Source organism: Aquarana catesbeiana, linkage group LG08 (genome assembly GCF_042186555.1).
Source record: "Aquarana catesbeiana isolate 2022-GZ linkage group LG08, ASM4218655v1, whole genome shotgun sequence".
Taxonomy (NCBI): Eukaryota; Metazoa; Chordata; class Amphibia; order Anura; family Ranidae; genus Aquarana; species Aquarana catesbeiana.
This window is the reverse complement of record NC_133331.1, coordinates 90,932,081-90,948,829: the sequence shown is the minus strand read 5'-3', so window position 1 is coordinate 90,948,829 and position 16,749 is coordinate 90,932,081. Positions and strand designations below refer to the sequence as shown.

General features: G+C 40.3%; 1 protein-coding gene across 2 annotated transcripts in view; it reads left to right on the top strand.

Moving 5' to 3' along the window:
• Positions 1–16,749, top strand: part of NT5C2 (5'-nucleotidase, cytosolic II) — a 252,325-nt gene that overhangs the window by 21,624 nt on the left and 213,952 nt on the right. For both annotated transcript variants that reach the window (XM_073596131.1, XM_073596132.1), the window contains exon 2: positions 15,628–15,710. The gene's annotated coding sequence lies outside the window, so the exon portion shown is untranslated. The remainder of the gene's footprint in view (positions 1–15,627; positions 15,711–16,749) is intronic.

Below are 16,749 nucleotides of genomic sequence, written 5' to 3'. Positions count from 1 at the left end.
ACAAAAATCGGACGTTGTATTCACGTACGTTAAAAATGTTCTAGCCTACACCTTCAGGTTCTGTCGTCCAAAAAGTCAGAATCCGCTGTCAAAAGCACTATACTAACAATCAGATAATGGGCCGATCATCTGTCATACGAAATGTTTCTTCTGATCTTCTTTTCGTGTGCACGGGCCTTAACTGGCAGTCCAATCACAAAAGGTGTTTACCAAATGTCTCACACCCTCCCAGAGAGTAAGTAGACCCACAATTTCCAAGCCAAAGATTTGAATTTGAATTTGGCTTCCTGGAAGAGTCCTTGGGTGACAGCCACTCGCAACGTGGTCCTGGGTACACCGGTTACTGTCTCCAACAATGGAATTTCAAACACACTCAGTGTAATCTCCAGTGGTGGAGTACCTTGGAGATACAGTGCCTTTGAAAAAGTATTCATCCCCCTGGAAATTTTTCAAATTTTGTCAAGTTACAACCAAAAAGGTAAATGCCTTTTATTGGGATTTTATGTGATAGGCCATCACAAAGTGGCACATAATTGTGAAGTGGAACGAAAATGATTAATAATTTTCAATTGTTTTTACAAATAAATATCTCAAAGTGTGGCGTACATTTGTATTCAGCCCCCTTTACGCAGATACCCCTAACTAAAATATAGTGGAACCAATTGCCTTCAGAAGTCACCTAATTGGTAAATAGAGTCCACCTGTGTGTAATTTAATCTCAGTATAAATACAGCAGTTCTGTGAAGCTCTTACAGGTTTGTTAGAGAACCTTTAGTGAACAAACAGCATCATGAAGGCCAAGGAACACACCAGACAGGTCAGGGATAAAGCTGTAGAGAAGTTGAAAGCAGGGATAGGTTATAAAAAAAATATTCCAAGCTTTGAACATCTCATGGAGCACTGTTCTATCCATCATCCGAAAATGGGAAAGAGTATAGCACAACTGCAAACTTATCACGACATGGCCGTCCACCTAAACTGACAGGCCGGGCAAGGAGAGCATTAATTAGAGAAGCAGCCAAGAGGCTCATGGTAACTCTGGAGGAGCTGCGGAGATCCAAAGCTCAGGTGGGAGAATCTGTCCACAGGACAACTATTAGTCATGCACTCCACAAATCCGTCCTTTATGGAAGAGTGGCAAGAAGAAAGCCATTGTGGAAAGAAAGCCATAAGAAGCCCCGTTTGCAGTTTGTGAGAAGCCATGTGGGGGACACAACAAACACATGGAAAAGGGTGCTCTGGTCAAGAGACCCAAATGTAACTTTGGCCTAAAAGCAAAAGGCTATGTGTGGCGGAAAAATAGCACTGCACATCAATCTGAACATACTATCCCCACCGTGAAACATAGTGGTGGCAGCATCATGTTGTGGGGATGCTTTTCTTCAGCAGGGACAGGGAAGATGGTCAGAATTGATGGGAAGATGGTTGGAGACAAATACAGGGCAAAAGAAAATCTGTTAGTCTGCAAAAGACTTGAGACTGGGGCGAAGGTTCACCTTCCAGTAGGACAACAACCCTAAACAAACATCCAGAGCTACAAAATGGAATAGTTTAGATCAAAGCATATGCATGTGTTAGAATTACCCAAGCAAAGTCCAGACCTAAATCCAATTGAGAATCTGTGGCAAGACTTGAAAACTGCTGTTCAGAGACGCTCTCCATCCAATCTGACAGAGCTTGAGCTATTTTCCAAAGAAGAATTGGCAAAAATGTCATTCTCAAGATGTGCAAAGTTGGTAGAGACATACCCAAAAAGACTTGCAGCTATAATTGCAGCGAAAGGTGGTTCTACAAAGTATTGACTCGGAAACTGAATACTAAGGCATGCCACGCTTTTTAAATATTTATTTGTAAACATTTTTGAAAACCATTTATCATTTTCCTTCCCCTTCACACCTTATGTGCTACTTTGTGTTGGTCTATCACATAAAATCCCAATAAAATACATTTAAGTTTTTGGTTGTAACTTGACAAAATGTGGAAAATTTCAAGGGGTATGAATACTTTTTTTAAGGTACTGTATGCAGCTCAGTCTCCACATACACTTCTACACTTGCTCATCATGTGTATGTGCCCCATCCAGCTCCTCCTCCTCTCTCTTTAGATAGCACCAGATACCACCAAAATGGTGCCTCCTAGTGGTCTCCTTAAAGATGGCCACCGCATTTTTATATTATTGTATGTTCAACTAATGGTATTCTTTAGGATGGCTGCTGCATTTGTACACAAACAACTGTTCAACTAAACTCTGTCAATTCCACAGAAGATTAATGCAGTAACAACATGGGGAAAACAAAAGGCCGCAGCAACTATAGTCCTGACTACACTGACGACATGTGTTTAAGGGCTCTTTCACACGGGGCGGATCAGTGATGATCCACCCCGTGAAACACCCGCTTGCTCAGCGGGGATCGCTCCGCCGATCCCCGCTGAGCAGGAAGATGACAGGTCTGTCGCTGCACACTGTGCAGCGACGGACCTGTCAGAGCGCTGCTCTCCCTTATGGGGGATCGGATGATGACGGACCGTAGAGTCCGTCGTCACCCGATCCGATCCGAAAATGGATGGAAAAGTAGGGTTTTCCTCCGTTACACTTTTTCGGATCGGAGCGGGTCGGATGTATGTATACATGTATGTCCGTTTTTCATCCGAAAATGGAAGGATGAAAAACGGACATATGGATCGTCCGTGTGAAAGAGCCCTTTGAGGCAAAAGCACAAATTTTATGGCAACATGTAATTGTTAATTTTATTTATTAGGCTTTTTTATTAGTATAAAATTTACTTTATAATGCAGTTAAAAAGGTGTCTATATATAAAGCCTTCCATATGGTATGCTTGCTATAAAGCATTTGACACACGTGTTCTATTTTATGAAAACTGTGTTGACTGTAGCGACCAATCTGGGAAATTTCCCCTGAAAAAGAGATGCATATACTGTAGGTATCAAAAACTGTCTGGAACTCTGATAAATCAAAGGAATTTTTCCTCCGACAGAATTTGTTGCTGCAATTCACATATTATACAAAGTGACATTATTATGCTGAATCTGTATTTGAATTTTAGTGTAACACTAAATTTTCTCTAGACACAAAAACACTATTTGTCTGCAATGTCCAGCCACGGAGTTAATCCTCTATAGAGTTCTATAAAAGGTGCCAAAAAAAAGGGCTGATTTGCAACTGCTGATTACTCTGCATGTGCAATATGAATTGTCCCAGCTGTACAGCACTGTAATCCTGTTTCACATGTGACAGTTTCTCTTTACAGTGAGGGTTCCATCTCCATTTATTTTAATTCAAAAAACATATAAAAAGAGCTCTTTCAGTAAACTGTGTTCCCTATTCTTGGTGCTCATTTTTTAACAAACTGGCAAAATACTTTTTGTTACAGAAGATCAATTGTCAATCAAACAGTGTGACACTGCTGTCAGCATCTCTGCTTCCCCATAGATAGGCTATTTTCACTGGTCATGTTTTTTCATTTTTAAACCGGGGTTTACTAGAAATTGTGTAAGCAAGTCTACATCCCAGGAAAATAAATACACTCAAATTATACAATACAATTTTTTTGTTTGCATAGGTAATGCACATTCCACAATAAAGCTCTATTACAGATAAACATTGCATTTGGGGCTTTTGCCTTGCTAAATCGAATTCTTAGAGCTGTGGTGGTCAAGGTATAAAATTATATAAAGTATAGGGGGTGTCAAGTACAGCCTTTGATAATACCTTGGGGTCGCTCATAATATATAGTATATTTAATGCTACAGAAAACTTTCCAAGACTATGGATGTGTTACAGGAGAAGGTCAGAGACTGCAGACATCTCTAGATGAGCAAAGACTGCAGACATGTTAATATGATCAATAAGCCATAAAGTCCCTTCCTAAAAAAGTTCTTTAAGGCAAAGCAGCGCTTCCAAATAATGTACACCGTTAGATGACAAAACACCCAGTGAGACAAATGCGGTCAAGATGCTTGAATAACAGTTCAAAGCAATCCATCAGGTGTATGGAGAATCCACCTTCACCGCACCGCGTGATTCCACTCCCACAGAAATTGCACTTACCAGAAATCTGTCAAATAACACTTTGGCTATTTATGCCCAAACAATATCAGGAATTCATCATCCATGGTATCTCAATTAAAACACCAGGCCCATGGATTGGTACAATCCAAATCACGTTAATCTCACTCATGTGATCATAGGGGTTTCCTCAGACTCAAACATAAAGGAAAATAAACTATGTTAATATTTTATTATAAATCAAATCCCTCCTTAACCCTATGCACTTACAAACAACAATAAAAAAAAAATCAACATTCGATAAAATATCACACTGTGTGCCATCATTCGATACACTCTCGCCGCTATGAAGGTCAGTTCGTCTGTGATGATTCCCGGGAGGAGATTGTATACATTGGAAAAGTGCAGCAAGCTGTGTGGTCACGCCTAGATGCGTTTCGTCATTATGTCTTTCTCAATAGGCATGACAGCATGGCATAGACTTGCAACTTTTATAGACATTCGTCTATTCAGTCTTAACCCCTTCTAGTAAACGGGGACAGATCTCCAGCAAATTTAAAAAAGCACACCCAGCCATCCACGTCGCCAGCATCTCAAAAATGATAATTAATTGTATAATATATGAGGCCAGTGGAATTCGATATCCCAGCAACCACATAGATTGAATGCCACTGGCCACCCTGCGGTGCGATGGCTATCAGATGACCTCACATTTGATGTAATGAAACTTGTAAACATAGTACGTAATAGATCCAAATTAAAATTATTGTATTCATTTGATCGATTCCACAAAACCACCATGAGTGATTCGTATGCAACACTCATGTCACTGTAGCATACATAACAGACATAATATCATCCATCTCACCCGGTTTCCCAGGCGATGAATTGACCGTGGTAATCCACCAAATTGTCCAATTAATAACTCTTAAATGATATATACAGAAAAGAAGAATATCCAAGAAACTGCATACATCATTTAACTTGTTAATATAACACTCATTAATATAAAATTAAAAATTGTGTGTGTGTGTGTGTATATATATATATATATATATATATATATATATATATATATATATATATATATATATATATATATATATATATATATATATATATAAACACTCACTTTTTCACCATAAAAATTGGGTGCAAATAGCGTGTGCGTGTTATACGCCAATACTTCAATTTTACCTGCCTCAGAGGGGACAGGAAGCGGGGCGGGATAAGCGCCGTCAGATTACATTCAGTGAGAATATCCTGTTTACTTGGCGGCCTCTGTAATAGGAAGCCCCGTCTCCTGGGCCACCATTGGACCACTGTTCTGTTCGATCAGGCTGCACTGATGGCAATGGTGAGGCTGCTGCATTGAAGGCAATGGTGAGGCTGCTGCATTGAAGGCAATGGTGAGGCTGCTGCATTGATGACAATGGTGAGGCTGCTGCATTGATGGCAATGGTGAGGCTGCTGCATTGATGACAATGGTGAGGCTGCTGCATTGATGGCAATGGTGAGGCTGCTGCATTGATGGCAATGGTGAGGCTGCTGCATTGTTGGCAATGGTGAGGCTGCTGCATTGATGGCAATGGTGAGGCTGCAGATGGGCATTGATCAGGCTGCATTGATGGCAATGGTCAGGCTGCAGATGGGCACTGACCCTTATTTTGCTTCAAAGTTTCTTATTTAAAATGTAGGTTTTTTTTCCTGAAACCTCCCTCTTAAAATGAATGTGCGTGTTATACGCCGATAAATACGGTGTGTGTGTATATATATATATATATATATATATATATATATATATATATATATATATATATATATGTGTATTATGGAAAAACCTTGATAATCAAAAAATATTGAATAAAAATACTGAACCATGTCAATAAAAGAAGTCAGGAGTATATATAAATATACATCCCAGACTTCATCCAATTCAGTTGATACAACTGCTATTGGTTTATTAAATTTTTAATCTCATAAAATTTAAAACCGTATACATAAGATCCTAATCAATCACACATATAATGTTCCTTCGATGGTGGTCCTGATTGTTTCAGCACAAAGGGAGTGATGAATGGTGTCCAATATTAAATATAAAAACCTACATTTAGAGGTACATCGTCCTGCCACATGTTACAGGGGGTGACTTCCTACTTTGACTCTTAAGGTGCCATATTGACCACCGTCAAACTCAATTAATAGACGCTTATAAAGCAATTTAAATCAAGCTCGACGTTCAACCCTTTTGGTTGGAGAGTATTGGGGAGATATATCCATTTTGTCTCACACTTGGATATTTCCCTCACCATATTAGAACCCCTCCAAGTGGGACACAGCTTCTCTACATCCCAAAACAGCAAACCAGAAGGATTTCTATTGTGTTTGCGTCTAAAATGAAGAGACACACTGATCCTTATATCCAATCACAATGTTATAGATATGTTCAGATACTCGTTTGGTTCTTTTTGTCCGGCCTATATACATAAGGCCGCATGGGCACTGTAAAGGGTAAACCACATGAGTGAAATTGCACAATATGATTCCTTAAAGGGGTTGTAAAGGTAATTTTTTTTTTTTTTTTAAATAACAAACATGTTATACTTACCTTCACTGTGCAGCTCGTTCTGCACAGAGTGGCCCCGAACCTGCTCTTCTGGGGTCCCTCGGCGGCTGTCTCAGCTCCTCCCTGCAATAACTAACCACCTTAATGTGAGCTCTCTCGCATGGTCATTAGTTATTGCGGGCGTGCTCCCGTGATACAGCCGGCGGCTATAGCCGCTCGCTGTATCACTCGGCCCCGCCCCCGGCGCGCCGCGTCATTGGCTGTGATTGACAGCAGCGCGAGCCAATGGCTGCGCTGCTTTCAATCCATCCACTATAGCCAATCAGCGACCAGGCTGATCGGCTGAATGGAGGTCGGGAGCGAGCGGCCGAGTTTCGAGGTGTCAGGTAAGTAAAACGGGGGGGGCTGGGGGCGGCGGTATTTTCAAAAGTTTTTTCACCTTAATGCATAGAATGCATTAAGGTGAAAATAATTTATACCTTTACAACCCCTTTAATATTGAATTCCCTGCCATTTGCTGTGGAAGTAAGGGTAGATAATCCCCATCAGATGTGTATTGGTTGTTGACATGCCTTACACCTTCTGCATGCGTAAAACCCATTTCTATCCCAAAACATGATCGGTCTTTGAGGTGAATCTAAGACCTTTTTAAATATACTATCTCTGAAAGAAGACTTCCTATAGATAAAAACAGGTTCCTTTGGGATGGCCTTATTAAGGGTCTTGTCCATATTTAGGATATCCCAATGATTTTAAAAAATCTGTTCTAAAATTGGGAATGGAAGTCTTTTATGAATCATGTCTTTCATCTCTGACCTTTTCTTTATTCTCCAAGCACCATGTTTGGGAATGTTGACCTACTTATTGGATTGTTGAATTCAACTGTTCTGCCTTATATCCTTTTTTCCATAAATCTATTCATATCTGATTGGACCAGGAAATCAGCTTCAGAGGTATAATTCCTCCTTATCGAATAAACTGTCCCTTCGGTATAATTCGTAGCCACGTTGGATGGTGGCCACTATGTATTGATAACTATTACAGTCCGAAACTTTAAAATATGCTTTAGTAACTAATTGTTTGGACTGTCTCATAACTATCACGTCCAAATAATTCACCTGTTCAGTATTTATCTGGTAGTCCAATTTAATATTATTCGTATTTGCATTTAGAATACTCATGAAGTCGATTAATGACTGTTCTGTGCCTGCCCAGACCAGGAACAAGTCATCAATATACCTCTTGTAAAAAAGCAGTTCCGTTCACCTTTGGGTATAAATAAATCTGTCTTCCCACTCACTCATGAAGAGGTTGGCTAAACTGGGCGCAAATTTTGCGCCCATAGCAACATTCCTCTTCTGAGTATAGAATCGGCCATCGAACCAAAAATAATTGCGTGACAAACAATATTCTAATACCATTCTCAAAAACTTTTTTGAATATAGGGAATACCATCCCTTTGACTGAAGGCCCAATTGAGGGACAATAGTACATATGTCTGCTGTTACCAAAAAGATCTCATCTTTTTGCCAAGACTTCGTCTGGCAATACTATTTTGCTCAGATGTTGTAAGAAATCCTTGGTATTTTTCAGATACGCTTTGGTGTTAATCACACTAGGCTGAAGGAAATGGTCCAGATATTGTCCCAGTCTAGCCGTGACCGAGCCTATACAATTTACTATTGGGTGGGCAGGCGGGTTCTTCGAATCTTTGTGGACTTTTGGTAAGGTGTATATAGTCAGTACTCGGCTGAAGCTCGGCACCAAATATCTTTTTTCCTTAACACCCTATTGTCACACCCATAGCCCACCAGATAGGTTAGAGCCTGCCTAAAGAATTTAGTGGGATCTCTAAGCAATGGAGCATACGTAATTTCATCGGCCAACATCTCGTTTAGTTGGGAGTGGTAGAACTCCTTGTTCATAATTACCACCACCGTTCCTTTGTCTGCTGGATGGATTATAATTTCTTTCCTTTTTTCAAGGGAACTAATACCTTCCTGTATATCCTGTATATACCTTGGATTAATGTTTTTCTTAGGAACAATTGCCTCTAGATCTTTCAAGACTAATTGTTTAAAGACCTTGGTGGTGGTTAGTCGTGGAGGAGGGGTTAAACAAGGAAACAAGGATTTTTTTTTTTAAGCCACCGTTGACCCCTCAAGTAACGCTCTTCATCTTTCTTACTACATGAGATTGGTTGCCCAAAAAATACTTTTTTCATTTTTTTTATGTACATATTTATGAATGTCAATGTAGACATTAAATTTATTAATTGGCTTCTTTAGAGAACATTTCAAACCTGTATTTAGTATATTAATTTCTTTGTCTGTTAAAGTAATATTAGTAATGTTATACAGTGGCTTGCAAAAGTATTCACCCCCCCCCTTGGCATTTTTCGTGTTTTGTTGCCTCGCAACCTGGAATTAACATACAGTCAGGTCCATAAACATTGGGACATTGACACAATTCTAATCTTTTTGGCACTATACACCACCACAATGGATTTTAAATGAAAAAACAAGATGTGCTTTAACTGCAGACTTTCAGCTTTAATTGCTTTAATTTGAGGGTATTTACATCCAAATCAGGTGAACTGTGTAGGAATTACAACAGTTTGTATATGTGCCTCACACTTTTTAAGGGACCAAAAGTAATGGAACAGATTAACAATCATCCATCAAACTTTCACTTTTTAATACTTGGCTGCAAATCCTTTGCAGTCAATTACAGCCTGAAGTCTGGAACGCATAGACATCACCAGACGCTGGGTTTCATCCCTGGTGATGCTCTGCCAGGCCTCTACTGCAACTGTCTTCAGTTCCTGCTTGTTCTTGGGGCATTTTCCCTTCAGTTTTGTCTTCAGCAAGTGAAATGCATGCTCAATCGGATTCAGGTCAGGTGATTGACTTGGCCATTGCATAACATTCCCCTTCTTTCCCTTAAACTCTTTGGTTGCTTTCGCAGTATTCTTCGTGTCATTGTCCATCTGCACTGTGAAGCGCCGTCCAATGAGTTCTGAAGCATTTTTCTGAATATGAGCGGATAATATGCCCGAAACACTTCAGAATTCATCCTGCTGCTTTTGTCGGCAGTCACATCAATAAATACAAGAGAACTAGTTCCATTGGCAGTCATACATGCCCACGCCATGACACTACCACCACCATGCTTCACTGATGAGGTGGTATGCTTTGGATCATGAGCAGTTCCTTTCCTTCTCCATACTCTTCTCTTCCCATCACTCTGGTACAAGTTGATCTTGGTCTCATCTGTCCATAGGATGTTTTTCCAGAACAGTGAAGGGTTTTTTAGATGTTGTTTGGCAAACTCTAATCTGGCCTGCCTGTTTTTGAGGCTCACCAATGGTTTACATCTTGTGGTAAACCCTCTGTATTCACTCTGGTGAAGTCTTCTCTTGATTGTTGACTTTGACACACATACACCTACCTCCTGGAGAGTGTTCTTGATCTGGCCAACTGTTGTGAAGGGTGTTTTCTTCACCAGGGAAAGAATTCTTCGGTCATCCACCACAGTTGTTTTCCGTGGTCTTCAGGGTCTTTTGGTGTTGCTGAGCTCACCAGTGCATTCTTTCTTTTTAAGGATGTTCTAAACAGTTGATTTGGCCACACCTAATGTTTTTGCTATCTCTCTGATGGGTTTGTTTTGTTTTTTCAGTCTAGTGATGGCTTGCTTCACTAATAGTGACAGCTCTTTGGATCTCATATTGAGAGTTGACAACAACAGATTCCAAATGCAAATAGCACACTTGAAATGAACTCTGGACCTTTTATCTGCTCCTTGTAAATGGGATAATGAGGGAATAACGCACACCTGGCCATGGAACAGCTGAGCAGCCAATTGTCCCATTACTTTTGGTCCCTTAAAAAGTGGGGGGCACATATACAAACTGTTGTAATTCCTACACCGTTCACCTGATTTGGATGTAAGTACCCTCAAATTAAAGCTGAAAGTCTGCAGTTAAAGCACATCTTGTTCGTTTCATTTCAAATCCATTGTGGTGGTGTATAGAGCCAAAAAGATTAGAATTGTGTCGATGTCCCAATATTTATGGACCTGACTGTAGATTGTTAGAGGATTTGCATCATTTAATTTACAGAACATGCCCACAACTTTGAAGCTTTTTTTTGTTTGTTTTTTTTTATTGTGAAGCAAACAACAAATAGGACAACATAACAGAAAAAGTCAATGTGCATAACCATTCACCCCCCTAAAGTCAATACTTTGTAGAGCCACCTTTTGCTGCTATCACAGCTCCAAGTCGCTTTGGATAACTCTCTGAGCTTGCCACATCTTACCACTGGGATTTTTGCCCATTCCTCCTTGCAAAACTGCTCCAGCTCCTTCAAGTTGGATGGTTTACGCTTGTGAACAGCAATCTTTAAGTCTGACCACAGATTTTCTATTGGATTGAGGTCTGGGCTTTGACTAGGCCATTCCAACACATTTACATGTTTCCCCTTAAACCACTCAAGTGTTGCTTTAGCAGTTTGTTTGGGGTCATTGTCCTGCTATAAGGTGAACCTCCATCCTAGCCTCAAATCGCACACAGAGTGGTACAGGTTTTGCTCAAGAATATCCCTGTATTTAGCACCATCCATCTTTCCCTCAACTTTGACCGGTTTCCCAGTCCCGACTGCTGAAAAACATCCCCAGAGCATGATGCTGCCACCACTATGTTTCACTGTGGGGATGGTGTTCTTTGGGTGATGTGATGTGTTGGGTTTGCTCCAGACATAGCTTTTTTTTGATGGCCTAAAAGTTCAATTCTAGTCTCATCAGACCAGAGCACCTTCCTCCATACATTTTGGGAGCCTCCCACATGCCTTTTCATAAACACGAAACATGCCATTTTGTTTTTTGCTGAATGTAATGGCTTTCTTCTGGCCACTCTGCCATAAAGCCCAACTCTATGGATCGTACTGCTTACTGTCGTCCTATGTACAGATACTCTGCAGCTCCTCCAGGGTTACCTTAGGTCTCTGTGCTGCCTCTCTGATTAATGCCCTCCTTGCCTGGTCCGTGAGTTTTGGTGTGCGGCCGTCTCTTGGCAGGTTTTCTGTTGTGCCATGTTCTTTCCATTTGGTTATGATAGATTTGACGGTGCTCCTACGGATCATCAAAGATTTGGATATTTTTGTATAACCTAACCCTGACTTCTCAACAACATTGTTCCTTACTTGTTTGGAGAGTTCCTTGGCCTTTAAGGAAGTGTTTGGTTAGTGGTGCCTCTTGCTTAGGTGTTGCAGCCTCTGGGGCCTTTCAAAAAGGTGTGTATATGTAATGACAGATCATGTGACACTTAGATTGCACACAGGTGAACATCTTTTCACTAATTATGTGACTTCTGAAGGTAATTGGTTGCACCAGAGCTTTTTATGGGCTTCATAACAAAGGGTTTGAATATATACGCACATGCCAATTATAAGTTTTTTATTTCTGTTTTTATAGTTATAGTTTTATGTATATATTTTTCAAATTTTACTGGACCAACTTAGACTATTGTGTTCTGATCCATCACATATAATTTAGATTAACAAAACATTTAACTAAAGGCTGTAATGTAAAAAAAATACGGTAGGTAAAAAGCCAAGGGGGGGGGGGGTGAATACTTTTGCAAGGCACTGTAGATCCCTATTAGTCTGTCTCCCTTCTTCTTTTTCTTTTGGACTCTTCATCCTGCTCTACACCCTCTGATGTGTTTTTATTCCTTTGTCCCCCTACCCCAGAGTTCTTCTTTAAACTCAAGGACTCTTTTTAGTAAAGCAGAATGAAAACCAATTCGTAACCATCCTTTTTTTGTTTAATTTTCTTCAGATGTTTGAAAGGTGAAATCTGATTGCTGTAGGGGTTAATGCATGCTATTCTTCTTTACACTAATTGAATAAGCCTGCATGATGAGAACCCAGCTCTGGAGAGAGTCATTTCGATCCATCAGCTCCCTTGTCTCAAGGTCAGGCTAAATGGATCAGCGAAGGAAGACAAGCTACAGCATAAAGCTGAAAATGGAGAATCTGTATTTTGTATAGTACAGTATTTGTGCAGCTGATTTACTAAAACTGAAACAAAAGGTACACTGGTTTCCTAAACAGATTTAATTTTAAAAATGAAACAGAATGAAATGCTTCTGACACATTTTGCTCTAGTTTTTATAGCAAAGCACCTAAAAAATGTGAATTACAAATTAATCACATGCATACCACCTCCTGAAGAAATATATGTAACAAATCAGTTAATAGCTAGCACAGAAAGGCAATCTCAACATACCAAATAACCCAAAGAACGCAGTGCTACCATAAACTAAAAGTGTAATACAATATACAATCCAGTGAATAAAACTCGAATTAATCAAATTTTAAATATTACAAACATAATATGTAAGTAAGTGCACACAAGTCCCATTAAAGTGCATGAGTTACTGTTATACATTATGTGTGTAACATTTAATATTTAATTCATTTGAGTTTTATTCACTTAATTGTATATTGCATTACAGTTTTATCTGTTGGTTTATGTTAGCGCTGCACTATTTGGGTTATTTGTTTACCTAAAAAATGTCTCCACTAAATCTTAGTGACAAGGAGAGGTGTAAACTATGGGGATATTTACATTTGATTTTAGTTTTAAGCTGAACTCTAGGTAGATCCAAGAGACACTTTAACCCTCAAAATGCCGCACCACCGTACTGCAACTGTGTGGATTGCATGTTGCGTCAGGGTGGACCCTTTCACTTGAATGGGTCACATTCTGTGGCAGTATCACCGTCCGAAAGCGGCATGCTATTTAACTTTTGCTGTGGTATGTCTTAAGCCCTGAGTGGCTTTCCAGGCGGGCAGTCAGGGAGCAGTAAAACCTCAGCTCAACACCCCCCTCTCCCCCCGCATGAAAAATTAAGTCCGCAGCTACCAATGCTGCAGCTACTGACTTTTAAAATATGGACGCTTACCTGTCCAGAGAGCCTGCAATGTTGGCACCCCAGTCAATCTTTGGATCGGCTGTCGGGTGCAGCCGCCTCCATTCCTGGTAAGGGAACCCGGCAGTGAAGCCTTTCAGCTTTACAGCTGGTTCCCTACTGCGCATGTACAAAGCGTGCTGTGCTTTCTAACTGGCCCGGCGGTGGAGGAAGGAGGGAGGAGGGGGGCCAAACTCTTCCGAGAGATGGCACTGTCTCCAGAAGTGGGGAATGGTACCTATCAAAAATAGGTACCTGTTTCCCCCCCTCCCCCCTGAAAGGTGCCGAAGAGCCCTTTCCCTACATGCAGGAGACAGGATCTTGGGAGTGAAGGCAGTAGCAATGTTTTTTCATGGGAAATGAAAATGATGTAAGTACATAGAGAGGGACAGAGAGGCATGTGCAATTGGAGTTCTGTAGTCAGTCGTTGGGGCTGACAGTGTTGGATGTGATTTTAGAAGTTGTTGTCTACCTAAATAAAACGTTAGCAGCATGCTGGATTTCTGGCAGACCAGCTGCTATTTTTGTGCACTTGCCCTGTTTTTTAAATGGTTTAAACATGGGGCATTGTTCATGGATTGCAGAGAGGCACTGAATATGTTTTGATTTATTTTTCCCTGCTGCTCTGCAGCAGTGCACATGTGCTGACGGAGGAGAGAACACAGTAAGCAGAGTGCAAACACATCAGTGCTGCTGCTTCTTCACTGTCCAATCAGCAGCCTGAGGTGTATATCCTTGAACAAGCTATCCAGCTGCATTTGGAGTTTAGACTTTGGCTTTAGTTTCTGGCAGAAGTGCCTGAACCATAAAATTGGCTGCAAAGAATACTTTGGCAGATAAAACTGTTTCCACATATGTAATTTTCAGCTTGCCTTCATTTTAAAGGGAAATTAGAGAGTATTTTCAGTGAGCACATATTTTGAAATGTTATTGCAATGCTTTCCAAAATTAATTTCAATGTGAATTTCACATTAATATATTTGCTCTTCTATATTGTTGTCAAAGTTCTGAATGTTAAGATTTTTAGATTACCCATTAGAGAGAACAAACTCTCAATTTGCAGTCAATGTATGTCCCTTCTTAACAACTGTTATAGGATGTACTTTCTGGGCTGGGTTGATGTGTTATCAGCCCAGCTCAGCCCAGTTCATGTCTGTGTCCACCCTATAGTATGGGGATACTGACAGGAGGAGGTGTTCTGTAGTCCTAACATACTTCTTGTTCTGGGGCAGGGGTCTCCAAACATTCTAAAGACAGGGCTGATTTAATATCCTTTAGACTATAATGGAGCCAGACTGTGCCCAGTAGGAGTAGAAAGTGCCCTGGTGTTGGTAACAATGCCCTATCATTGGTTTCAGAGGTAAGAATACTGCCCCATCATTGGTGTTAGTGAGTGGGAGGAATAGTGCCTCAACATTGGTGTCAGTGAGAGGAATCGTGCCCCATCATTGGTGTCAGTGAGAGGAATAGTGCCCCTTTATTGGTGTCAGTGGGAGGAATAGTGCCCCATCATTGTCAGTGGAATGAATTGTGCCCCATCATTGGTGTCAGTGAGAGGAAAAGTGTCCCGTCATTGGTGTCAGTGGGAGTAATAGTGCCCCAAGGGCGAGATAAAAGCAAGCAAAGGGCCACATCTGGCCCCCGGGCTGCAGTTTAGAGACCACTGTTCTACAGTTTTAAGCTGGCAATAAATGGTGCGAATCTCAGCTGGTTCAGCTTGAACCGCCAAGTTTTGAATCCTGTATGGGCAGGCTGAATGTACCCAAGTTGGGTGCAACCAGCCTTTCAGATATTACATGCGATTTATTGCTAGCGGCTATTATAGTCGCTAGTAATAATCACTGTGTTCTCCCGGCAGGGATGGCTTCCCCCACACCCCCGCCGGGGAAATGCAATGGCTCCGCAGGTGGAATTCATGCATCAAAGCTGACTATGTTGATGGGGGAATTATGCAATTTTTTTTCCTGCAACCCCTGGTTGCAGAAAAGAAAATCGCTATAGCCTGCCTTAATAGTGTTTCTTCGAAAATACAGTACATTGAATGTGCATTGTCTCCTTTAGGACAGGAAATGTGTTACTGGCAGCATGCACCAAGTGAAAATAAAGGGAAAAAAGAAAGCTAATGAAGCCATATCTAAAAACTGGTAAGCTGAAAAATATTTTATTTTTGTTTTTGGGAATAGAAACACTATGATCAATGTAGGAAACAGAACCTGCTTATCTATTGAAAAAATATGGTTGTTTTTTTTTAATTAACACTCAATGATAGCATTATTATTATTAATATTATTATTATTATTATTACTACACAGGATTTATACAGCATCAACAGTTTGCAAAATACTTCACAAAATGGAGAGAGACAGTATAGTTACAATACAATTAAATACAGGAAAGATCAGAGGGCCTTGCTCATTAGAGCTTACAATCTAAAATTAACATTGAGTTGATCTCTTTTATTCATACAGCTAAGAAATGAATGAAAAGACAATGCTTGGCCTTTAAGCATCTAGCCTTATTACTAAAGTTGGGATGCTAATGACCCCAATAGACCTTCTTCTTATATCCCATGTGTTTGGGTAATGTATAAATGTCATATTGGCAGACTTCCAGTATTCCATCTGATGGCTACTGACAAACTCCTTTTTCCAAGCCAATAGATTAGCAGTCAAGGAAAAAATGAAAGGTCTGTCTTATCTTTTCTTCTAAGGTTCAAACTTCCCTTGGTTCAATATAATCTGCTGAGCAGGCCCAATCACAGTGAGCATATGCAGCAGTGCAAGGGATCAGGTACAAATCTCACTATCCTGGCAAATGAACACAGCATTATAAACAAACACTTCAAGTGTCAAGATCATGGGATCATTTTTATTAAGTACATAAACTATTTCATATGTGGTGGGTCGCTGAATCCAATACGTTTTGAGCCTCCTTACTGCAAATGAAAATTCTAAACCAAAAATCTTTTTTTTTTTTTAACCACTTCTATAGGCCTATTCTGGCACTCCTCTCCTACATGCAAAAGTCTTAATTTTTTTGCTAGGAAATTACTCAGAACCCCCAAACATTATATATGTTTTTTTAGCAGACACCCTAGGGAATAAAATGGCGGTCATTGCAACTTTTTATGTCAAATGGTATTTGCGCAACAATTTTTCAAACGCTTTTTTTGGGGAAAAAAAC